We start from the raw sequence: 11,017 nt of genomic DNA, 5'->3' as shown, positions 1-11,017 counted from the left end.
AAGTATTGTATTATTGTATTATTATTGAGATGGTAGATCTCAAAACTCTTGAATACAGGGAATACTGACTTTTACATTTTACATAATTGCATTATAATTTACATAATTATTTTTATAATTTACATTAAGATTCTTATTATTTACATTCTGTCTCTGCCTTCCTCTTTCTCTTCCAAAAAGTTAATTATGCACCTTAATTCACAGCAAATTATTACCATTAGTCCCTTTTCTCAATTCAGTTATTTGGTATATTTCACCTAGTCTCCATTCCCATTCCATACCTCCCTAAACTAGTAAACTATTCCAGTGTATTTGATGTGCATGCCTCTTTTCTATGTGGTCTCATAAAGTGAAAAGTTTTTGTTCTTATCTTTTTAACTTACAAAAACAATGCTATCGAGCTAGTTATTTTTACTTTCCCACAAGGCATGTTGTAGGAAACACGACTTTTTTTTTTTTTTTAAGATTTCCTTTACTTATTTGAGATAGAGCGAGTGAGAGAGAGAGCATGAGCGGGGTTGGGGGGAAGCAGGCTCCCCACTGAGCAGAGAGCCCGATGTGGGACTTGATCCCAGGACCCTGGGATCACGACCTGAGCCAAAGGCAGATGCTAACTGACTGAGCCCCCAGGCGCTCCAAGGCATGCTGTTTTCAGCATGTGTGTTTAGTCCACTGTCTAATATAACTGTGTAGTACTCCACAGCATACACCCACCACACACACCTGTCCATCCTAAAGCTATGAATGCCCGGAGAGTCCGCAGCTTGCTGACACCATAAGCGACACTGTGCTCGTCAACCTGTGTGTGCTCCCTCGTAGACTTTGGGGTCTATGTCCAGGACTGGGACTGCTGGTCCACTGAGCATGTAAGTATTTAATTTTACTAAGAACTGCTTCAGAACTTGCAAGGAGTCCTGCAGCAATCTATAGTCCCACAAGAGAATGTCAGGATTCCCGGAGTTCACATGCTGCCAAACATGTGGCATTATCCAAGCCCATAATATATCCAAAATGATATCTCCTTATATAATTTTCATTTTTCTATTCCAGTAGAGAAGCACTGGGTGACCCTGTTCCTGGCAAAATGGAGCTTGAGGCCATGAGCAGATACGCCAGCCCAGTGAACCTGGCTGCCTTCCCCCAACTGACCATGGCGCTACTGGCCACTGGCATGTTCTTCACCACCTTGAGAGGTGGTTGAGAGGTCACCTCCACCAAGTACACTCAGGGTATCTACAAAGAACTCCTCATCTCCTTGGTGGCCTCGCTCTTCACGGGCTTTGGAGTCCTCTTCTTGCTGCTCTGGGTCAGCATCTACATATGACCTCCCAAAGGTCCCAACCAGGTGACTTCATTGAATCCCTGCTTTTGTAAGTTAATTTACTATTGCTGGAAGTGTCCCAGCTGCTGTTCACAATAAAGGCGGCTGTGCTAAAATTTTGTTTTTCATTTTTCTATTTACCAAAGAACATGAACCTCTTCTTATAAGATTACTGATTTTTTAGTCTTTTTCTGTAAGTTCTTGGTTCAACTGTTGGCAATCTTATGTCAAGGTATTTATCTTTTTCTTATTGATTTAGAGTAATCTCTCCTCTAGTAATAAACATATATAAGCCTGTATACACACACACACACACACACCTGTATACAGATCACTCGGGGATCTTGATAAAATACATATTCTGACCCACTAGGTCTGGGGTGAGTCCCAAGAGTCTGTGTTTTCCATAAAGTACCAGATCGCACCACTACGATGACAATGATGATGCCTGTCCAAGACTCACACTTTAAGTGGCAATGGTTAACACGATATTTAACTACTTGTTAACCTTTATTCTTCCATTTATATTCTTGAATAAATTTTTCATGGTTCTCCAAAGTATCCAACTGGGGGTCTGAATGAAATTAATCCAAGTAACTAATATTAAAAATTAGATGTTTTAAAAAGTATATTATCACTGATTAAAGGCCAGCAATGTCTCTCCACTCATCCAGATCATTTTCTACCTTATTACCTTCAGAATTTTTCCGTATATTTCTTGTGTAGTTGTGGTTAAGCTAAGTCCTAAATACATTTTAGGTTTTGTGAATTTTCTACAAAGTATCTTATTTATAGTTGGTTATAACTGGTTTAGGGAGGGATGCTACTGATTTTATTATGTTTATATTTTACCTGACAACTTTGTGCAAAACTTATTAGTCCAAATACTTTACTGAACATGATTTATTGTGATCATTGTTGTTTTCAGGTACAAAACCACTAAATCTTCCCCAAATCACAATTTTATTTTTTCTCTTTCAATTCTTTTTTTTTAAGATTTTATTTATTTATTAGAGACAGAGACAGCCAGCGAGAGAGGGAAGCAGGGGGAGTGGGAGAGGAAGAAGCAGGCTCCTAGCGGAGGAGCCTGACGTGAGGCTCGATCCCATAATGCCGGGATCACGCCCTGAGCCGAAGGCAGACGCTTAACCGCTGTGCCACCCAGGCGCCCCTCTCTTTCAATTCTTAACACTTATTTTTTCTCAGAGCACTGATCAAGACACCAAATGCTATGTCATAGTAGCTGTGCTAGTGAATTTCTTAATCTTGACCCATCTTTTAAAAAGAGCACCTAAATGTTTTCAGTAAGGATACTGTTTGTTGTAGATTTTTAGCAATCATTGCACTTAATGGAAAAATATTTAATGTTTTTAAATATATTTATTAGGAATGTCTGTTTTTACAGGAATATACATATACATATATAATATAAAAACAAGTTCATATTAATGTCAGTTCCCACATATTCCTAATTTGTTAAGAGTTGTTATTAAAACATTACTAAAGCATTTTTTCTGCATCTAAAGATATCAAGTAATTTTTTCCTAGAAATCATTAATACATAAATGGAGTTATATAAAATATATTGATAAATTTCTGATGTTGAATCATTCTGTAACTTATATAACTATTACTTGATAATCATGTATTATAAAATACATTTTTATTTTATTTAGCCCTTGCATTATTTCAGATTTTTCTTACACAATAATAACAAGAGCCAATACTTTTCTTTTCCTCTTTATTGGGATTAAGATTGCACTAGTCTCCTTAAATGAGTTTGGAAGATCTGATTTTTCTCTTTTCTTCAACAGTTTATGTGGACAGTTTAATTAGTATTAAAAATTTGACAGAATTCCTATGAAAACAGCTAGAACTTAGATATTTATGGGCACAGGTTTTGAACCCCATCTTTATTTGTTTATCACTCTATTCATGGTTTATTTCCTCCTGCGTTAAGTTCAGCAATTTGTAGTTTTATAGGAATTATTTCACGTCATTTCAAAATTATGTCATTCTTTTATTAATCTTTTCTATGAAATAGCTTTTAGCTTAGTAATCTTCTCTAGCGTTCTTTATAATTTCCTTTTAATACAAATTATTTAAGAATACGTCATTTGATTTCTAAACATATTAAAATTTTAATATAGCTTTGGGTTACTAAGTATTTTTTTTAATTTTTTTAAAAGATTTTATTAATTTGTCAGAAAGAGAGAGGGAGCACAAGCAGGGGGAATCGCAGGCATAGGAAGCAGCAGGCTCCATGCTGAGCAAGGAGCCCGAAGTGGGACTCGATCCCAGGACCCTGGGATCATGACCTGAGCCAAAAGCAGGCACTTAACCAACTGAGTCACCCAGGTGCCCCTGGGTTATTAAGTCTTAATTGGAGAATTTATCTTGCATAATATTGATGCCATGTATAACTCAGGCTTTTTAATGACATAATCCATAGTCTGTTTTGTAAGTGTTCTAGTTTATTGAGTATAGATACCTTTACTAGTAGTGCAAGGTATATTCATTCTTTTGCTTTTATCTCAGATACCTCTGATTATTATTTTTTACTTTGTCAGACCCTGGAAGGTATGTGTTAAAATGGCTGACTTATCAACTATTTTCAGCAGTGTGTTGTTTCACACAGTTTTTTAAACTCTGGATTTACATGCATGCATATTCATACATATCCACTGCTATATCATCTTTTTTAAATGATAAATTATTAACCATCATTCCTCAGAGAAATTAAATCATTGCTTTGCATACAATAAACCTTTAGTAATCTTTTTAATTGAATTAGGTTAGAACTGAATTAGATAAGTAACTGGTTTTTAAGAGTGGGCAAACAGGGAATAGGGAAGTCAGAGGCCTAGAAATGAATCAGAATTATCAGTACATCCTTCTGCTCTTGAAATTTTACTGAGATTGAATGTCCCCAAGAGTTTCAAAAGCCAATTTATTCTGAGCTGTAACCTAAGATATTACTGAGTTTATGAAACTGGGACTAGAAACTAGATCTTCTAATTTAGTTTGAAAAGGAAAGGAAAAGAAAGAGAGAAAGTCAGAGGCATATAAACGCTCGAGACACCAAGGAATGAGGAAAATCAGAAATGCAGCCAGCAAGACAAAAAGAGAGACTGAAAGAGATAAAAAGAGAGACAGAGACATAAAGACAAAGAGAGAACTGCCACATTCTCTGAACAATTACTGTGTTGCAGGCACTGGGATATGTTCTTTAAAAATACTATTTTGTTGAAATGCACAAACATACACCACAGAATCATTTTTAACAAACAAGAAGACAAGAAGACCATTTCTAAGAGACAACACAGATCAGACTTTTTCTAACACAGTTGAAATATTTATCATTTGTCTTCATAGTCAATTTAATTCAGAATTAAGGAGATGACTTTTCATAATCGATGGGCAAGATCTATCTTTATCATATTTTAGCAAATATTTTACTACAATTTCAGCAGAAATAATAAGGCCAAAACTTATGCCATTGGCTAGCACACTTTTCTGATATTTCCACTCTAATATTCTCCAAACCCCATTATAAAACTACATCTAAATATATATATTTGAAAGAAATGCACTTAGGAACAGAATTCATATCTGTTAATAACAGAAATAATCAATAATTTCTAATATTACTCAATTTGAAAATCATATAATCACAGCTGCCTAAAATACCAACAATGTTAAAAAATCATTTTACTATGTATGTATAGTGTCTACCATGTTACATTTTTTACACTTTGGTTTTCAGTTTCTTAATAAGGAATCCATGGAAATTTAGGTTTTCCAGTGGCATGTTTTTACTTGATCTTCTCAATTTCTTATTAAAATCAGCTTGAATAGGTTTAATACTACTTCCACTGGGATAGTTGTAAATAATAATTAGATTCTAATGAATAATGTTAGGGGTCTACAAAAACTCTAAAATTATTTGCAAATGCAATATGTGTGTGTAAATGCCTAAGAGTAAGGGATGATTTAAGGGTAAGATCTACTTTGATGAATGACGTATCAGACCACTGATTTTTGTTAATATATTTAAAACTTTAAAGAAGCTAAGTTAGAACTAATTAAAAATCATTTAGCTATTAACACTTACCAACTGATTATTTGTTATAAATTCATCTGTGAGTGATTTGCAGGAAGACAAAGGTCAGGGAAGTTGTTCAACACTCAATAACCATGGTTGAATGAAAATGTTTATTACTAAAACTTTATTCTCTGAACAGGAATTCCATCAGAACTATGCAAATAAATATTTATGTCATGGACTTGATTTAGGACTTGTTAATATGCCCTGAGTTCAATTTATCTAAGGTATAATAAAAAATTCATATTAAAAGATAAACATAAAACATATGCATTGGTTCATAAAAGACTGTCTAATAGTTTGTAAATGAGCCATCTATTTTAAGACTGTCATCTGGAGATAAGAAATTAATAAGCCTCTTGAGGATGGTAAATTGTTCTAGCCACTTAAGAAGAAGTTGGCCCCGCAAGGGACCCTGAATTCAAGTTTTAGGGTTATATTTCTTGAAATTGTAATTGTTAGACACACATAAGAACTGTGTATTTGCAAAAGCAATAAAATTTTAACATTTATTGGAAAATAAAAGTCAAGATGAAACTTACCCTTTGAAAAGCCTATGAAGTTATTTTTTCATAAATATAAAGGTCTTTACAGCTAGACTTTAATATTCATACACATGAGAATCGGCTCTGTTGTTCCTTATTTCCATTTGTGAAGGACAGTTATGAGAAACACGAAGTTCAAAATAGTGAAAATGATCTACACTATGACCTTTATAATAAGATATAATTAAAGTTGTCATAAAATTTATTAACCAAAGCAGAAAACTTTGAGAGCTAGAGGAATACTAACAATAATTATACTGGGCTGAAAACAGAGGCTTTCCAGGACAAACTGGAAAATATGATTACCTTTGCTACAAAGAACTTTGAATCCTTCCAATTTACCACTTTTTCCTAGGAAAACAGTGTCACCACATGAAGATGAGATGCTGCTGTCTACAAAACAGGTTCGGGATGGCAAATTGTTTCAATTCAAGTACCACTTCCCCTTGACTGATGCTTGGAGCACTGCATTAATTGAAAGGCTGTGTTGGGACTCAGAAGGAAGGCAGGCCAAGATCAATTTTCAGGGGAAGGGGTAAAGCTACAGGTGTGGAGTATTTTCTGATTTTGATGGAGTCTGCTGTTTTACTAGTTTTAACACTTTATTCTGCTCCTGCTTTACTTGTCTACTGACAGAAGCAATAATAGCTATCTACACAATCTACATGATCAATCTTCAAAAAAACCCCTGATACCTCACAACTACTGTGCCCATTTTACCGATAAGAAAGTCAAGATATTGAGCATTTTAAAAACTTCCCAAGGTTACAAAACTGTTAACTGGCAGGGCTGGGATCCAGATCAGGAATTCCAGCGCCAGATACTGTACATTTAACGGGTTTGCTAGAATTCCTTTGCGTGGTGCTTAGGATACTTGGAACTCTTGGTTACTAATGTCCAAAATAAATTAAAAAATCCAACTTGGATATTATATGACTAGTTACAAAAAATGTATATACCAATTCACTCTAAAACTAACAAATTCCTATGATCACCCCAAAAAAATTTGAAAAGAAGTATTTAAGTATGGATAAGACTAGAGTCCGCATAAGAGGAGGCCTTAAAATCATCTAAAATTTTTTATCCATTTTGTTTAAAAGAATCACTCTGTTCCCTTTTGTACCCACAGCTACTAGTAGGACATATTCGGCATATTTGCGGTGCTTACTAAATCACAGTGAAATGAGTGAATGAATAGCTACAGATAAACCTGTGAGCTTCTTTCCTGTCCTTTATTCCAATTACTGTCCATAAAAGCCAAGAGGGGTAAGAGGAAGGGAAGAGTGAGCTGCTCAACAAGCCATAGGTATATTTAGCTGGAAACAGCCAAGTGGAATGCAATGGCTGGTGGCTGGAAGCACCTTGCCTCAAGACGGAGAGTCAGGGCACCACCACATTCTGCCTGTTACTAGTGGCCAGACTTCACATCTGATCTGATAATATGTAAAACCTCTCAGTTTCTCTTATTTTAAAAATGATGCCCCTTCAGAATTCTTTCTTCAGGGTATTTTGAGAACATTTTAGCAAACACTTTCCCCCAATGGTTGTGATATTCCTTACTTACTTTGTATTGAGAATATCTGATGATATTTTTTAATTTTTCTGTTAAAACATATTTGAGAAAGATGTGTATCTGGCAGGAAAATCAAAAGAATGTTACTATTAAAGAGGATTTGTGGGGGCACCTGGGTGGCGCAGTCGTTAAGCATCTGCCTTCGGCTCAGGGCGTGATCCCGGTGTTGTGGGATCGAGCCCCACATCAGGCTCCTCCGCTATGAGCCTGCTTCTTCCTCTCCCGCTCCCCCTGCTTGTGTTCCCTCTCTCGCTGGCTCTCTATATCTGTCAAATAAATAAATAAAATCTTAAAAAAAAAAAAAAAGAAATGGTAACCTTTAAAAAAAAAAAAGAGGATTTGTGTTTCAGTGACTGATGTTCATGGCTATGTATCAATGTTGGTAATTTAAAGGGGTTGATCTGAGTGGTTGATTATTATCCCCTTGTTGGTTAAGGCTATCTAAATTAGCAAACTTAATAAAATGAACCGATTTCCTCAATCCACAGATTAACAAGTGAGAATAACCTGATAACCCCAGGAAATCATTTCCAATTCATACAAGATCTCTACCAAAAAATCTCCCATGTGCTCAGATATCAAAATCAACATGTTTCTTACTTGGGGTCAAAGGAGAAAAATTACACATCTTATGCTCTTTTATGCGTTCTAACAAATATATATTACTTTGCAATTTAAAAATAAAATTTGGTTAAAGTTAATACAAATTTGGCTTTTTTAAAGATTAAAAAGTTGTGACACTAGATGCAAATTAATTGCTTAATAGATTACTTCATACAACACTCAGATTCTATAAAGGGCTCCAATTTATAGCAGAGTTAAACATGACTTTAATAGTTTAACAATTTAAACTCATACAGTTTGTACATGGTTTCAGTGAGTATTTTTTTCTCTTATCTATTTGCATAACTGAGATGCAGGAAATTCTCTTAGAAGTATAATGGCTGTGTTCAAAGTTTATATGTTTTAATTTTCAGAGGTATCAGCAAATTGCCCTCCAAAATTATTACTCCCATTTTACACACTGACCATTAAGGAATTTTTGCCTGCTTTTTTACCTACACAGATTATCAGTCTTTTACATTTACCGAACTGAAAGGTGAAAATGGTACTTGATTCTTCAAAGTTTTATTCCATTTATTTTATTCTTGGTGAGGGTCCACATTCTTTTAGATGTTTGCTATTCACTTATAATTTATTGCTGAAGACCAATTTCAAGGGAAGAAATACAAAATACCAAAGATATAATCAGGATTTTTTTCCAATTCCAGAAGAATGATTTTACGTGTGGGATTGTGTCACTGCTAACGGAATAGGGAACAACATCATAATTGACCCCATGAACTGTATTGTTAAAACCCAGCCTCTAAATACTGAAGTGACTATTATTGGCTAGCTGCAGTTAATTGTGATCTGAAGAGAAAATAACCTCAATGCAATATGAACATTCTTACCCAAAGTTACTAATTTTACTTCCCAAAATAACCCAACAACAAGTGACTGTCTTGTATCTCCTCCTCATTTTTCTCTAAATGTTCTAAAATGTGGATATGGATTCCTACTCTGCCTCCGTGGAGCAATATCACCACGGATTCCTCACTTAATCTGTGTGGGTTTGGTCTTCTAATTTGCAAAATGTAGGGATAATGATAGTTTCTGTCTCGGAGGAATGAAATAAAAGAAGGAGATAATGGTTGTAAAGAACTAGTTACATCAAATAGACTCAATAAATATTGGTATGACTAAAGTTTGAAAAGTCAATTGATATCTACAGAAGGATGATAATGAATCATTTATACCCAAGAACACATTTGTAATAAAAGTTAGAACATGATGAAACTGAAACAAACTGGCTTGAATTTAAATAAACATGGAGGCTAATGTTGCTCTTTTAAATCATGTTACTCACTCCAGCTCTTTCAGAGGATCTGATTAAAAGATTAGGGGGGGAAGAAGAAATTCTATGGAAAGAAAAGTATTCAATCATATAATAAAACATTACATGGCAAGATGGATTAATAAAATACAAAATAAAAAAAAGAAATAACTATAATTTTATTTGCAAAATACATTTAAACTAACTTGATTTGTTAAATTATTGTTCTGTTTTTACTGTGGTAAGAATATTTAACACGAAATCTAGCCTCTTCAATTTTTTTTAAGATTTTATTTATTTATTTATTCCAGAGAAAGACAGAGAAAGAGTGAGACAGAGCATGAGCAGAAGAGAGGTGCAGCAGGAAAGGGAGAAGAGAAGCACACTTCCGCCCCGCCCCCCGAGCAGGGAGCCCGATGCGAGGTTCTATCCCAGGACCCTTGGATCATGACCTGAGCCGAAGGCAGATGCCTAACCAACTGAGCCACCCAGGCTCCCCTCAATTTTTAAGTGGACAAGACATATTGTTAAGTATAGGTGTGGTGTTGTACAGGCCTCTAGACTCACTCATCTTGCATAAATGACACTACCTGTTGAATAGAAACTTCCCATTTCCGCTTCCCTCAGCCATTCTGTCTCTGCTTCTATGATTTTGACTTAGATATTTGATATCAGTGGAGTCAAGTAGTATTTGCCCTTCTGTAACTGCCTATCTCATTTAGTATAATGTCTTCCAGATCCAGCCACGTTGTCACTTACAGCAGAATTTCCTTCTTTTTCAAGGCTGTATAATATTCCATATTCCACTGTATGTATACACCATATTTTCTTTATCTGTACATCTGCAGATGGGCATTTACATTGTTTCCACATCTTGGTTATTCTGAATAATGCTGCAATGGACATGGGACTACAAATATCTCTCTGATATCCTCATTCAACTCTTTTGAATAAATACCCAGACATGTGATTGGTAGATCATATGGTAGTTCTTTTTCTTTTCTTTTTTTTTTTCTTTTTGAGAGAGAGCGAGCAGTAGGGGGGTACAGAGAAATAGGTAGAGAGAGACTCAAGCAGGCTCCATGCCCAGTGCAGAGCCCAGTGTGGGGCTCGGTCTCACAACCCTGAGATCATGACCTGAGCTGAAATCAAGAGTTGGATGGTTAACCAAATGAGCCACCAAGGTGTCCCAGTAGTTCTATTCTTAATTTTTTTAAGGAAATTCCACACTGTTTTCCATAAAGATTGTACCTTTTTAAATTTTTACCAATAATATACAAACGTTCCAATTTATCTACATCTTTGACACTTGCTATCTTTAGTTTGTTGTGGTTTTTTTTGATAATAGCCATCATAACAGGTGTGAGATAATATCCCACTGTGCTTTTGAATTGCATTTCCCTGCTGATTAGTGTTAATGAACATCTTTTTTATATACTTGATGGTCATTTGTGTGTCTTCTTTGGAGAAATGTCTATTCAAGTTCTTTGCCTATTTATTTATTCATTGCTATTTAATTATAGCAATACCTTATATATTTTGGATATTAACTCTTTACCAAATGCACTGTTTAAAATATTTTTTCCCATTCCATGGG

General features: G+C 35.0%; 1 pseudogene; it reads left to right on the top strand.

Annotated features, from left to right (window-relative positions):
• Nucleotides 1–1,084: 1,084 nt before the first annotated feature.
• LOC113261478 (transmembrane protein 258-like) lies at nt 1,085–1,324 on the top strand (annotated as a pseudogene).
• The last annotated feature ends 9,693 nt before the right edge of the window (nt 1,325–11,017 follow it).

Source organism: Ursus arctos, unplaced genomic scaffold (assembly GCF_023065955.2).
Source record: "Ursus arctos isolate Adak ecotype North America unplaced genomic scaffold, UrsArc2.0 scaffold_5, whole genome shotgun sequence".
In the NCBI taxonomy this organism is placed as follows: domain Eukaryota; kingdom Metazoa; phylum Chordata; class Mammalia; order Carnivora; family Ursidae; genus Ursus; species Ursus arctos.
This window is presented reverse-complemented; position numbering and strand designations above follow the sequence as displayed.